This window comes from Echiichthys vipera (genome assembly GCF_963691815.1).
Source record: "Echiichthys vipera genome assembly, chromosome: 7".
Classification (NCBI taxonomy): domain Eukaryota; kingdom Metazoa; phylum Chordata; class Actinopteri; order Perciformes; family Trachinidae; genus Echiichthys; species Echiichthys vipera.
Window position 1 is genome coordinate 32666436 of NC_139832.1, and position 16204 is coordinate 32682639.

Here is a 16204-nt window from a genome sequence, read left to right on the forward strand (position 1 = left end):
TGAGTCAGGCTTGTAGTAAGGGCAAAAGTGTAATAGGAACATGTGTGTGTGTATGGATTTAAGAGGGTAACATTTAGGGGATGGACCGGAAGTAGAGAGGTGAATGTGTTTCTATAAAGTTTACAAAAGAGAAAAAAAAAGTCAACACAGAGTGACCGTCAACGTGACAAGATGAAGGCTCTGAAAGAACACGCTCACCTGAAGTTACATCTTACTGCCGCAGAGGCCACTAGAAACAAGGGATCTCAATTCTTACGGAGTACAACTTTAACATGTAGAACTTGCTAAATATTTTTAGGAAATGAGAAAAGGATTTGGATACTGACTGGCAGGCTGCTATACATCTAATTACTTCCACATTCACTTGTAACAGGTTAAGGGAAACTCAGCACAATATTCTTCACAGACTACATATTACTCCTGTCATGTTGCACAAATAATGAATCACTCCCTTTCTCCTGTATGTATTAAGTGCCTTTGTGATAGGGCAACATACTTTCATGGCTTTTGGGAGTGTAAGATGATCTCCAGATTCTGTGTGTTTATTTCCAAGGTGATTAACGAGATATTTCAATGAAAAATGAATAAAGACCCCGGCGTTTTCCTCCTTCCTCTAGGTTACTACACCTCCCTGCTACACATTGTGTTATCTTTTTGACCGTCATTATTCGTATTTCTTGGTAAAATGTTAAAATTCAATAAATAGTATTTAAAAAAAAACAAAAACAAAAAAACCCAACAACCACAGATGACAAAAGAGCTGTACAAGCTGACATCATTCAGGTTAGGGTTAAGGGTTACGCCTTGAGGGATTTTCTTCAATTTTGGGCCAAATGTCCACTGAGACTCGTGGATGACCTTTAGAGATCAAAAGTCAACTTCACTGTGACGTCATAATGTCTCATAACTCAGGAACAGAAGGGGAGAGATCTGGTCACATACTGAACTGGTGACACTAATGTTGAAACTGTGCTGATTGTAGAGATCTGAAGATGTGTGTGAAGCATCAACATTTCACCAACAAATACATTTAATGATATTAATTCAATGACTTCAGTCTCCACTTCATATGTGATGTAAGTATGGACAGTTCACAACTGCAACTTGACTGTTTGCTGGAGGAATACAACGGCAATGCAGTAACTCTAATTTAAACCCGTGAGAGCAGAGACATGTAATTGAATACTTAAAAAGGTCTCCTGAAATCCATCCTGTTATATGTAGCCTATTATATACACATCCAGGAAGATGCATGGGCCGATCAACAGGGCCACATTCAGTTTGAAAGCCCCCACAGTAAAGCAAATAGTTGTGTGTCAGCCATCAGTTGACATTATTTTGTAATTGTACCAGAGTTATGGGCTTTTTGTTAAAGTAGCCGTAGGTGATATTTAGTTTGATACATTTAACCTGTTTCATGTTCCCAAAATGCCTCCGAAACATATTTAGACCATAACAACACACTACATAACAGTTGAAGGTCATGCAACTGACAAACAAAATCAGTTTCACAGTAAATGTATCAATTAAAATCACACACACACACACACACACACACACACACACACACACACACACACACACCACACACACACACAGCCACACACAACCACACCAAATGCCCCCGCGAGCAGTTCTTGTTGCATTCTCAGGCATGTTTTTGTCTCTGGTTGCCGGAGCTGTTTTCCCTCCTGCCCTCCGTGTGTTTAGTCTTTGGGACCAGCAGAAACATCTGCGTGTGTCTGTGTGTGATGGTTCCTCCTGTGTAGCTGCAAAATTGACACGTGACAAGGTTTCAGGGTTGACACTCGGATAAAAAGCAAAAGCGAAGGCTGTGGTACTTTAGAGAGGTCGTTGAGGTGGAGGAGGGTGAATTAGCTAAACAAGGAGGAAGATGAGTTAGTAAAAGTAGGTCAGTAAAATATGAAGGAGGAGAGAAGCCAAGAATGTGTAAGTGAAGGAAAAAGTGATTGGAAGTAAGAGACCTGGAAAGACACGCGAGAAAGATGAAACATGTAAAGATCACTATTTTATAAAAACAAATGAGAAGAGGCATCTTTATGTATAATAAACAGATCAGAAATGCAGATTTTAGTTTTCTCCACTGTTCAACGTCTGCAACATAGCAGTGCCGTGGACACAGAACTGGTTCATGTCATAGCTGTGGTGTTTGGGTGCTCCGAAAAGGGAGGGTGAGTGAGGGTGGACCATGGCGGAGGGAGTCTCTCTCTCTTTCCTCCTGCATACCATCATAATCTCTCATCTGCCTTTCATCTTTATTCAGGGTTGAGATCAAGGAGAAGGGATTGCAATCAGACTCATTATATCATGCACACACACACAGTACAGGCAAACACTAATCACACATGTAGTATAACACACACGTTCACCTTCACACTATACACTTCTACACACTTTGAGAAATGTCGCTCATGCTAATGGGACCATACATTAAAGTCCCTGATCCACCTGGATCAGATGTGTCCTGTAGTCGTCAGCTCTCCTCTGATGTATCATTTGATGTTGCATATCAGCCGCTGACACACAACCTTCTTATTAACAAACACCCATTAATAGCAATTTTGCATAATTGGCATAATAATATTGTGTACTAACATGTATCAAGGACTTACTGTGAAAGAGCTGGAGGTGATGTGCAAGTCAAAAATGCTTCTTACTTGTAAACAGGGAACCTTTCATGAGCATCAATATTTGTCTGTTTGGCCAGTTGGTTACCATAGCAGTAGCTAATAAAAGTACAAACAGCCCTTTCACACACACATTCTTCACCTCAGCCTAGGCCTGTTGCAATAAGAAATAAATGAATTAATCGCACGATAACTTTTAATGATCCCGATAACTTTTCCAGCCGCGATCATTTCCATGTTTCCTGTGTTTTCCTGGTGTCCCACTATCACAGTTTTCTCTGCTGAGCATCTGTTTCCACTGAGCCTCTCTCTTCCTCAGCGTAATGAGGAGTTCACCCTCGTCTCGTGTCGTGTCAGTCACTTGTCAGCAGCATGGTCTCTGTGTGGGGAGGTGGACCCCTAGAGTTACCCAGAGTGCAGCAGGAGAGCCCTGTGAGAAGCAGCTTAGAGGACACGATAGTTGAGACTTGGGAGAATAAAACCAAAGATGGAGTTGGTTTCAAAGCTGAACACCACAGCTGCTGTGGGAGCACTTCAGGTTCAAACCCAAAGACCGCGGTGAACCACTTCACCTGAGCGAGCCGCTGTGTCGCATTTGTGGTAAAAGAGTAGCAACTGAACGCGTTTTTTTTCCATATGGGCTATGGGCAAGTCCCACCTGTACCATTAGGTGTAAGAATTAGCATGGGCGCTATACCGTTTGCTGTATAGACCTTGTGAATGAATCCCATCAATACATTTCACAGCCAAAACCATGTTGGATACTGGAATGACCTAATTTCACCAAACAGTTTGTGTGTGTGTGTGTCTGTGTGTTTTGTATCTAGTGTGTGAAAATTCTCACCATTTTACTCAAGGCCAAGTCTCTTCATGTCAACGGAGAGCAGAGATATGGAAAAAAAACACCGTCTGATATGATTTGAGGATGGAGCGAGACTTCACATACTGTATGACCTTGTGTGTGTGTGAGAGTGTGTCTACAGAAGCCAGTTCCTCTTGACCTTTTTATGACCCCTCCATGAAAGCATTTTGTTGTTTTAACTGTTTAATTCAGCGTGTGTGTGCGTGTGTGTGTGTGCGTGTGTGTGTGCGTGTGCGTGTGCGTGTGTGTGTGTGTGTGTGCGTGTGCGTGTGCGTGTGCGTGTGCGTGTGTGTGTGTGTGTGTGTATCAACCTTGTATCCCCGCTGCACTCGTGGCCTTGCCTGGCTGTTGGGTTTTGGGAGGGGGGGTGGAGGGAGGTTTGAGATAGGAAGCGATTCAGTAAGTCATTGAATCAACCCCTCCTCCCCCTGTGGATGGTAGGACGGTGGGAAAGTTCAAATCTGCTGCTATTTTCTATCTTTTATCAGCCGGGCTTATCGGCTGGCTTTCTCGTCTGCATGCCTGGCTTCAATAGTCCAGGGTCTCAGCTTGGCCTGCATGGTAACGGCTCTCTATCTCCCTGCCTCCAAACTCCTCCCCTCTGTCTTTCTTTTTTTTGAGTCACCACCTGTTCTTACTCCTTTTCTCCTCTGCATTGTATCATTACCAGTCCATTAGAAAGACAAAGATAACATTTAGTATTGGCATTGAGGTTGTTGGTCATATGAACTGTTAGATTAATCCAGATACCAGACAGCTTAATCCTTTAGATCATACAAACACAGTACACTCTGTGGCTGCAAGTCCTGGGAAGGTCATACCGTTCTGAAATGATTCCATCTATATGCCCTCCAAACAGAGCTTCTCATTACTTGGGCTTGGAACCCATTGTGGAGGTTCACTTGATATTAGGGTTCAGTATTGTTCCCTTTTAAACCGATACCTGTACCTGGCATTCAGTACTGGTACTTTATTTCCTCTGTAATAACAATAATGTAATTATAGTAGTTATAGTAGTTATCCTATTTACTTAGAACATGTTACAGACTACACAAAATAAACCACCCCTGCGACACCTGTCCTTACAACCCCAGCCTTTCAGTCTGTCACCAGGGGACACAGACAACGGAACCACACTGTGACCACTTTCAGCTCACCATTACATTACATTCTATTCTATTCTATTCCGTTACATTGCAGCCAGTGTTGTGTCAGTTTGAAGTTTTGAAAAGTGTAACCACACAGCAACGTTCTTTCACTTTCAGCCCTGACTCAGTAGGACCTGAACAGTCTCAATCTCTGCCTGTTCTTTGTGTGTGTGTTGCAGCTGCTGCTCTCCGGCAAAATGTTGGTTTATTTCATACATTTAAAACAATTTAAGACTTATTTAAGCGTGTTTTACATGATCACTTTGAGCCCCGGAAAATAAAAGACAAAAAAAATAAACCACAGTCAGTTTTACGGGTCAATCGATTTTCGGAGTCATGAGAGTTTTAGGAGCTAAAATGTGCTGAAAAGGTTGAAGAATCCTGTACTTCCCAGCAGGGATGGGAATTGATACGATTGTATTGATACCAATGCTGATATTGATTCTGCTTATATGTCAAATTCCTGATTCCTGATCAATTTTCTCTGTGGAAAAAAATTTACAGTGTCAACATAACTGTTTTATTATCGGCGTTTTATTGAAGTTTTCAGGCTTTTTAAAGGTAAAATGTGCTCAGCCTGCCTGCGTGAAGCTAATGTTATAACCCCACAGTTTTGTGTCATTGTTTTTCAGTGCTCATCGGTCTTAAAAACATGCCGACATTGATAAAAGGAATTGATGAACTTGAAGGCAGACAATTCGGGTTCCAATAACAATTTGTTACTGGTTCTCATCTGGAACCAGATCTCAATTCCAATCCCTTCTGCCCAGCTCCTGGGTGATAGAAGGCATGGAGCCTGTCACTATGATGCTACCCAGCTGTGTGATTTGAGTCAGTCAAGCTGGCTGAACATGCAACTTAATGTGAAATATGGTGATCGATCGGATTGTACTTTTTCTTTTGAGAAATGTGAATGTGGAAGATACACACAAAGTAATTTCCTTATAGGGTTATCATAATGCACACGTGTTGAGTTTTCATTGGATTTTCAGAGGAACACGCCACTCATTTTGTCTGTATTTAAAGTGTGGAGTGCTGTTCCTCTGTGGTGAATGCAGGAGTGAGGCGTCCTTGAGGAACATGAAACAGTCTGTGAGGGTGAGTGCGTCTCAAGTGCTGCCAGAGAAGAAACGGTTGTGAAACAGAATACCAGAGGACAGACTTGATCCAACACATCACGAGGTGTGTCCACACTGCACATTATGCAGGATTCAGGAAGTGTCTGAGGCACTTCAGTGATATAGCGCTAAATAAAAATGCTGATAAATACCCCAACCTTCTGAACTAATCAGTCAGATTTGACTAACTCCAAATACAGCTCATTCAGTCATACGTGACCATTGATTGGTGTTCAGTTTTTATCATGTTGCTTCAGCCCTCGCTCCAAAGTGCAGTGCTTGGAGAACATTCCTCTATTACATGAACTGTGTGCCAAGTGAGCGGTGTGAAAACAGAGCTGAGAGGCAGAAGATGGAGAGAGGTGACTTTGTGTTAGTCAGATGAACCTGATAGGATCTCTCTGTCAGAGGGGATGAAATCTGCTGAAATGCAGCATCTCCAAAATGTTATCACAGTACATGAGTCATGTGGTTCCATTTTGACACACTTTTGTCAAAACATTTTGTGGTGTTCTAGTCCTTGCTGGCACCCTGAACATTTTCTATTCATTCTTGTGCGCACACAGTTCCTTGAAATCATCCTAGAAAGATTTGAAATTGAGCAATTCCAAATTCATTCCCATTTGGATTTTCTGAGAAATTTGAGTAAGTATGATCAATGCATTGTTATTATCAATTTAAATGACGTAATTGTGCATTATGATATCTCTATATATGATTTCATCTTGATATGATTCCATTGAAAGACAAAAAAGTATTACATTGTACAGAGTGGGTCATGTTACATTTTAAAGTCAATTTGTCAGTGACCTCTGATGGACAAACCCTCTCTCTAAATTTCCACATTGGACTTTCTAATACACAGGTGACAGAACTCCTTTTGACTCACGGATCATCAATCCGTGTCCATGTGCCCTTTCAATCTAAAACAAAACGATCAATCCGGTATTCTGAACCAATATGACACATGAGTACAGAAATGCCAAAGATGTGTGTCTGCATTGCACTGGCTGTCCTGCAGAGAGCACTGACAAGTGTATTTTCTAACAATGCATTTATATATAAGCAAATGTATTGTTATTAGACCTTTCAAACTCTCTCACACAATTGGTCAGGCTCTAAAAATGTTATTCTTCCACTAGCTGCATTAAAGTACTCTACTAATTCACTATTCATGTTTGATATTTTTTCTGTGTTTATCTATATATTTGATTTAAAAATTTATTTGATTAACTGTAGTCCAATGGTGTCTTCTGGTTGCTTACTTTGTATTTTCAGGAACAAAATAACAACAAAAACAATTGTTCATTTACAAATGAACTAAATACTGGAAAGGTAGCACATCCTCACGTTTTAGGACTATGAGAATGTTGTAAATACTTAGCCCCCCAAATGTGTACTGAAAATAGTCCCCAACAAATTCACCAGATCCTCCTGTTTGAGTAAATACAGGCCCAGCCTGTGGGAAACGAGTGATGATATAATATAATGGAACTGAGAGTGGAGAGATAAGTTAGAAAGTAAAAAGAGATGGACTAACATGTTGTTGTTGACTAAATTTAGAAAACAGCACCAGCCTTGCCTGCCCAACAACTAATTATTAATATGAACATGTCAGCAGTCATTTCAACAAAACAGACTTCTAAATACAGGGACCACTTTCTTCACTTCACTGCCCCTTTGACAAAGGTGTGTGTGTGTGTGCGTGTCTAGTCCTGTATGTGTGAGTGTGTACAGTACATTCATCAGGCTGCAGCTGTAACACGGCAGGACTGCTATCAGGTCTGAGGCAACACGGTGTTCCAACATGGAAAGCAGCAGCGGGGAGATTTATTTCCGTGGACTCAGGCCGGTGAAAAGTCCTCCAGAGAGGCGCCGGACTATCAGATAGGCCTGCTGTGAAGAGGCTGCTGATCCTCTCCTCCAGGGCTAGTTTTTCTCTCAGGGGGCATGAAGGATACCCTGCCACTGGACCATCCATCACGGCCAGCACAGATGCAAGGCACTGTGGGTATCTGCAGTGCTATAGGGGCGGTGTTGCTTCTATCTCTCTACCTGCCCTCCTCTGAGGAGGAGATATTTGCTTCTTGGGCATGGAACTAATTGTAACCCGTGCATGGTGTCAAGTCTCTCGTATTCTCTTCCCATTACTCCACCCCTCCATCCACCGGTGGGCTTTGTCCCTGTCTATCTCTCCTTCTCCGTCTCTCTCCCAAGGTTCAGCCCGTGTCCCACCCCACCATCTCCCCAGGACCTTTATCAGGGAGACAGCTCTGCTCATTAAGGAGTTAATTTTCTCACTCCTATCTCTGATTAGTATAGTCAACCTAAAGCACTGTGAATTCCTCACTTTTTTTTTCCTTGTTATCAAAAAGGCAGAGAGAGAAAAAAGATGGGAATAGGGGGGATATTTAATCGGTTAAGTAGTCTTCCTGGGGAACTAGATTTCTCTCTCTCTCTCTCTCTCTCTCTCTCTCTCTTTTTTTTTTCTTTCTCTTCCCAGCAATGTAAAGAAATCTCTCTGAAAGCTGGCCCAGCTCAGTAATTCAGTTTTTAAAGCGTGAGGATGGAGGGAAAGAAGGAGGAGGTGCAGGAGGGGTGGGGGGCGGTGGCGGTGGCAGGAGAGGGAGGGAAGAGAGAAGGAGTGAAAAAAAAAACGACTTGATGAAATTCCGCTATCAGCTCCGAACCAATATGCAAAATATCTCGCTGGAAATCAAATAGCTATTATGTTTTCATTTCCACGTCGGCGTATTTGCTTAATGAAGAGGAGACAGATCAGACCGGCAGAGAGAGTCTGCAGGAGCCGATAACCGCCAACGGCTCCCAGCTATCCGCACAGAGTGACGCTCCCAGTCACTCCGCTTTTTCACAGAGAAAAAAGAAAAAAGGGATGGAGGGGAGAGAGAGAGAAAGAGAGAAGGAGGGAAGGTGATGGAGTAAAAGGGATAGAGAGAGAGCATGAGTGATATTGAAAGGGGACAGAGGAGAAGAAAGAGAGGTGGTGGTGGCAGCATTGGTGGTGGTGGGGAGGTAAGGGGATGAGGAACGGATAGATAATGACAGAAAGAGAGTAGGAAGCTAGAATATAAAGGAGAGACTGCAGGTTGGAAGGGAGCGAAATGAGGGATGAGAGAAGAGATGGAGACTTTTCTTTTTCACTGAGAGGCATTCATAGCTGAGAAAACAGCCTTGAATTTGTTTCAACTCGAGGCCTTTAAAGGTCTTTAATACAGTCAAATGAAGAATTGGATGGATGAAATCACTTTCAGAGGGCTCTAATACAGGGTTCCTACGCTGGCCGGAAAAGTCTGGAATTTAACTGGAGTCATTTCCAGGTCTGGATAAGTTTGGAAACAACACAAACTCTTTTCCCTTTTTCCAGACTATTCTCTCACTTTCTACAATAAAATATATTAATATAAACAAGTTTACTAATGAAACATAGTCGACCTGTAGAGGATATGAAACTGATCAAGCTGCTGTAGAATGGTGTCGGGTTACCATGGTTACTGTTCACCGTGCGACATTTTATTCATGATTTATTTTTATTCATCATTATTTTATTTATCGACAGAATGTTTACTCCATCTAAAGCCACTGAAGCACAAACTTATTTTATCTCTACTGTTCCTGTCTGTAGAGTTACAGGTTCACTTATTCATTTAATGATCCATCTCTACTGTTCCTGTCTGTAGAGTTACAGGTTCACTTATTCATTTAATGATCCATCTCTACTGTTCCTGTCTGTAGAGTTACAGGTTCACAGTTATTCATTTAATGATCCATCTCTACTGTTCCTGTCTGTAGAGTTACAGGTTCACTTATTCATTTAATGATCCATCTCTACTGTTCCTGTCTGTAGAGTTACAGGTTCACTTATTCATTTAATGATCCATCTCTACTGTTCCTGTCTGTAGAGTTACAGGTTCACTTATTCATTTAATGATCCATCTCTACTGTTCCTGTCTGTAGAGTTACAGGTTCACTTATTCATTTAATGATCCATCTCTACTGTTCCTGTCTGTAGAGTTACAGGTTCACTTATTCATTTAATTATCCATCTCTACTGTTCCTGTCTGTAGAGTTACAGGTTCACAGTTATTCATTTAATGATCCATCTCTACTGTTCCTGTCTGTAGAGTTACAGGTTCACTTATTCATTTAATGATCCATCTCTACTGTTCCTGTCTGTAGAGTTACAGGTTCACTTATTCATTTAATGATCCATCGCTACTGTTCCTGTCTGTAGAGTTACAGGTTCACTTATTCATTTAATTCTCCATCTCTACTGTTCCTGTCTGTAGAGTTACAGGTTCACAGTTATTCATTTAATGATCCATCTCTACTGTTCCTGTCTGTAGAGTTACAGGTTCACTTATTCATTTAATGATCCATCTCTACTGTTCCTTTCTGCAGAGTTACAGGTTCACTTATTTCACTCTTTAGTTTGAATAAAATGCTGTGCGTTGAACGGAGTTCACTCACTTATATGAGCTACAACACGTAGGTAAAATGTCTTGTAATTACAACATAATGGCATACATAGTCAGAATTTAACATACGTGTTAAAAGTTGGATTTTAACCATTTATTTACATAATAATCATCTAACAACTTGTATTTAGATGTTTAATAATGACTTTATTAAAATCTGTAGAGAATTCTGGAAATTTGAGTCTGAAAAGTCTGGAATTTAGAAATGGAAAATGTGGAGGAACCCTGAAAATGTGTTGCTGTTTGTTAGTGTGGCTTTTTCAAAAGGTCTAATTTGATCACCCTGCAAAAACACACTACTGTGTTATTTTAACGGCACTGATGCATTTTCCAGGCGGTTGATGTTTGGTGTCCTGCTGCGTTCAGGGGCAACAGCTCACCCCTGTTTCCCTGCAGTGTAATCAGTCATTATCATTAGCTTTACAGTATGTATTTGGCTGACGGCTGTGATGGACATTTTCTACCTCTTTCCTACGGGTGTTCGCCTTTCATCTCTGCATATTTTTTCTCTTCAGTATGTCCTCCACACTGTGGGTGGCTGCTTTTATTTCTTATGGGCATGGCTGCAAACCTGCTGTGGCATGGAATTAAAATGTTCCTGTCACGCTAAAAATGATCTGGGCACCTTTTTACGCAGTTGCTGTCGTCACGTAAAAACTCTTTAAGACAGAATTCTTGGGCTTTACTGTGGTTCAGGAGATGTATGAAAAAGAAGTCACTGATATTCAGATCATAATAACATAATTCAGGTCTACTAATAAAAGGAACAAGTTTGTGGGACACACCTGCAGTGCAGCATGGTGTTGGCATGAGAGGTGTAGCAGTATTAGAGGACTCTTTTTCAGACATACACACAGCCAGTCTGTGTGCTTCTTCTTTTATTCTCTTAAATGTGATGTGATCACACTGCCTCATTACGACCATACCAATATGAGCTATTGGAGACTGATACAGATTTTAGAAGACAAATATTCACTGATTACTAATATGGTGTGAGCTGGACATTTTGCGTGGTTTTTGCACCGATTCTATAATATGTGGTTGCTCTTCTTTCTTATTATTGCCATGTTTTAAAATGCCTGATTTGCTTTGCAGCCTCCTTGTGTGGAGGTCTTTCCTTTAAGAGAGGAAACATTGTGCTGTATCATTAATTTGACATCAGTGCCATCTTTTCTCCTACAGTAAATCCTCATCATCACCACATGGTGATGATAGTAGCTGTATTAATGGCAGTATGATATGTATATATTGCTAGTAGCAGTCCTAAGAGTAGAATCAAAATACAATGTCATTTTTCTCTGTTTTGTTTTTTCATCCAGCGCAGTCTAATATGCTTTCCTTGTCTACGTTTCCACAGTTTTAAGGTAGTATTCCAAGGTTGTGCTTGTAATTAACTAACTAACTGTAATGCTGTCTGACATTCAGCGTGCACAGAGCTGCTCTACAGGGGGGACAACCACCAGCCCCTGCAGCTCATCCATTTATGTTGAAAGTCAACCATATTTTTACATGGCTGGTTTCAGCTTTTCAAATGTGAGACTTTCACTGCAAATAATAGCTTATCTGTTAACTGTTGATGGAGGAAAAAGTCATTTGAAGACGTCACCTTTGGCTCTGGGAACAGATGGGGATTTTGCAGTATTTTCTGATATCATAGATCAATGATTTGTTGATAAATTACACACATGTATTACAACCTGTGCTTCTGTGATATTAAGAACTAGTAAATATTAAACACATGTACAAATTCAACAAATACAAACAACAATTGCTCCTTAGTGGAGTTAACGTTGGAGACGTTTTACTTCTCAAGTACACTGGAAGCATACTGCTTGTTTATTTGTCATCACCAGCCATGACAGCCACTATGGGACCTTTTTCAACTCTGGAGACGCGTACTGTAAGCCCCTTATGGTCACAAAATTTTACAGGTGTGTAGTCAAAAAGAGACGGGTGTGGTGATCCATATCCTATCCTGTAATATCTGTCTCAGGTTTCACAGAGACGAATATGACAAAGGAGTTTTAGAGCATACCAGAGAGGTTGCGGAGGATTGATAGAGGTTGGTCAGCCTGTAGGCCTTACCCTCTCACTGACAACCATAACCTATTGCACCCCCACTGCACTCTGGGAACTTAATCATCATCATCACATGAGATGTGAAGATGTGTGGGGCGGTCAATAAGTCCCGGGGATTTCCGATCTGTGGAATTTGCTTTGCTTGAGTTTGTCATCCCTGGAGTAATCGATGGGCAGTCGTTAGCAGCTCAGATCCTTAAGGCTGAGGAGAAAAAGCTGATTATTATTGAAGCTGAATATAACTGATGGATATCACCTCCTGTGTGGATGGTTCCTCTTGTGTGAGGGTTGGTGGTAGAGAGAACCATGTCCATGGAGCTGTGATAAAAGCCCATGCAGTGTTGAGGAAAATGATGAAAGTGCAAAGTTGATTAGAAGTATTTCCTCAGTGGTGGGTAATTCTGTTCACTGATCAATAAGTGGCTCCTCTCCAGTGTGTGACTCTGTGTCAGGTACCTTAGTCTCTCTCCCTCTTTCTCACATATCCTCTGCTTCTTCCCATTCTCTTTCTTTTTCTAAATATCCTCCTTTAATGTTTCTCTTCACAAGTCTCTGATTTTCTTCTGCCAGTGTGCCTCTCTCCCGCCCTCTCCTTTTTTTTCCTTTCAGGTCTAATGTATTTTCTGTGCGGCGGGTTATTAGCGTGAGAGTGCCGAGGCTTGTTTAATCAGGCTTGTTGAGCATGCAGGTTTGATGTGTGTTGTCTCTGTGTTTAATCAGCGAGCTGCTTGCTGCAGGTTTGATGTGGACGGAGAGTTAATAAAGCAGTATCTTTGGTGCCTTCATCAGCTGCAGCACTTTGTTCTGCCTCTCCTCGCGCCTCCAAGACAGACAGCTGCAGGCTCTGTGCTGGAGCTCAAGTACTCCTGCACTACCTCATCTGTCTCTGTCTCATCTTGATGGTGGATGGGATTTTTACTCGCTCAACATGGACTCATCATTTTATTTCAAGACCAGTTCTCTTTTATTGTATCCCTATATTTTAAAACACCTTACTAATATATTTTGTTACCTTAACATGTTAGATCACAGTCTGTCCTTGAGTTGACCACCTTACATCCAGGTCGCAGTCTTGAGTTTGGTCTTAGGTCGTAGGTCTGGGTGTAGGGCTGCAGCTATCGAATCTAGTATTCTACCCATTATTTCCACTATATCAGTTAAAAAATAAGGCTTAATACCAACAAATAATATATTTTGTATGGGGTAGGCCTATTTGGTGAGGTAACCAAACACGTGTGTGTGTGTGTGTGTGTGTGTGTGTGTGTGTGTGTGTGTGTGTGTGTGTGTGTGTGTGTGTGTGTGTGTGTGTGTGTGTGTGTGTGTGTGTGTGTGTGTGTGTGTGTGTGTGTGTGTGTGTGTGTGTGTGTGTGTGTGTGTGTGTGTGTGTGTGTGTGTGTGTGTGTGTGTGTGTGTGTGTGTGTGTGTGTGTGTGTGTGTGTGTGTGTGTGTGTGTGTGTGAGTAAATTACCATGAATAAGTTACTATTTAAGTAATTCAGAATGGTGCATAAAATGTGACACACGTGTTTACTCCAACACGTTTAAAGATAAATAGATTAATTTTTAAATGAATTAGATAAAGATATTATCAGGAAGAGCGAGTCGCTCTCTTCCTGTTTACTGTAACAACAAACAACGAACAAAACTCCACTGACACATTTACTCAAACAAAACTCTAAAGACTGATCAGGGGGGTAGCGTTCTGTTTAACATGAAAAACTAAACAGAGGCGTTCACAAGGACAGCTACACATTCACTTCCTGTTTTTAACATATGCAGTCACTACGGCAACAGCAGACGCACTTGCCAGTTCACAAGGTTACTTATTAAACCGGAACAGCGGCGCTCTGTGAAGTGGCGTCAACAACGGGCTGCTTTCAGATCAGATGCTGAATCATCGATGACATTGTTGGCTTCTTTTTAAGTGTGAAACTTTGGACATTCTCGGCCTTTTCCAGGCTGCTTCTTCACCCTACGTTATCACGCCAACTGAAATGTGGATGTAGTGGTGTGCAGGAACAATGACCCCCGCACTGAACAGGCTGCAGAACGTCTGAGACAGGAACTAAACGAATCATCAAGGCAGAGATTTTGCCTCAATGCCTTTTTGTTGTCAAGTAACTCAAGTTACTCGACTAATTGTTTCAGCCATATTTGGGTATGAAACCTCAATAGAATCAATCTGAAAATAGAAACCAAAATGAATCCATTAGGACTGCAGCCATTACTTTCCACATTTTAATAAGTGATTATTGTGTGATTACAATTAATAGATACAATTAATTAAAGTCCAAACAAAACAGATCTCAATTTGATTGTTCACACTGTTTGCATATAAATAACTAATAATTTGTAGTAAATTCCGAGTCCTTCTCTGTCCAGGAACTGATGTGAACTATTTCTTCAATTTCATCTTTCCACGTTTCCCAAGTTTTATTTGCCTTTAAGTTTGGAAATATGAAAAAGATGTAAGCTTTAGGCTCTTTTTTCATGAACAAGATCCTCCGTCTTTACTTGACAACCTAGAAAGCTCCTCGGTGCTGTTGGATAAGTCTCCACTTAATTGATGTCCCTCCGACAGAGATACACATGTGGGCTATGTCTTTTTATTATTTCTCCATCTCTTGAATGAGTTGAGTCCAATTTTCCTGTGGATATCGTGCTGTAACAATTAATATGGCTTTAACTTTAAACTGGCAAATGAAGTAGAATGTTCCACACTTATCACACAGGCCCCACAATCCTTTCTGCCAACTATCCGAGACAGGAAGAAAGGGGGGAAAGAGAGAATGTTTCTCCTTGGATAAAAGAGGGGAGAAAGTGGAGCTGAAACTTTTCCGCACCATTTGATGTCTGAAAGCAGTGATGCAGCGATTGATTCATTAAACCAGAGCCGTAATGAGGAAAGAAATCATAATTCAAACTTACATTTTAAACAGGAAATATAATTGGAATTTTATACAGAGAAGTCCCTTTGTACAATTATGATTAAAGGGAAATTAATTGTATGAAAATGTCCTTATAGATACTGAAAATTAGATCTAGCAAAGCTCGGGCGACATAGTGCTAATTCTAAAAATATTGTGTACAGGATCGATCTTTTTTTTTCTCTTTCTCCTCTCCTTTTTTTATGAAGGTCCAAATCTAGCTGTGTTAATTTTATCTGAAATTAGAGTGAACCATGCAGGCGTGGAAGTTGAAATTAGCCTAAAGATGTTTCATTTACAAAGACAGAAACACTTTGTCAGCCGGCGATTGTTTCCCAGCATTATCTCTGCCTGCTTTTAATTGCTTTGGAAGTGAAATTAACAGAATTAGAAAAATTGCCTCTCCCTTTTTCTACAAGCTTCTTTATTCATGGGTATTGTTGTGTGCTTTGTATAGATTATAGACTCCTTTTGTCCCCGTATTGTAAATATATACGCCCCCAGTCACGGCTTTAGCTCCGAAACAATCCCTCTGTTCGTTCGACACAACCTAATGAAAATTAATTTACAACCTGTCTGGATTGGGGGAGAAAGGCAGGGAATGAAAAAATAAACCTGGTTTTGTCTCTGTATTAATTTGACTTTTATTTAGTTATTCCAAAAAAAAAAAAATGCACCCACCTTCCTTGACTTTCCAAGACATCATCATGTACGAGAGTTGCTTTCTCCCTCGGCAGTGATTAACCATTTCTGCTTCACTGCAGCACTTCTAATCCTCTTAAAAGAAATGCTTACCCTGAATTAATAATTCTATCATGGTATCCTCCCGGGAAGGGAGAATGAAGCATGTCACCCGATGCACATGAACATGATAGAAACGGCCTGTTTTAATCAGCTAGCCTTGGCATGCTAATAACTAGAACTCAG

The 16204-nt window shown here is 41.0% G+C and overlaps 1 protein-coding gene across 1 annotated transcript in view; it reads left to right on the plus strand.

The window, feature by feature from the left end:
* The window catches only part of zfpm1 (zinc finger protein, FOG family member 1), a gene marked incomplete at its 5' end in the record, with an annotated part of 125717 nt that overhangs the window by 38985 nt on the left and 70528 nt on the right, over positions 1 to 16204 (plus strand). The window lies entirely within an intron of this gene.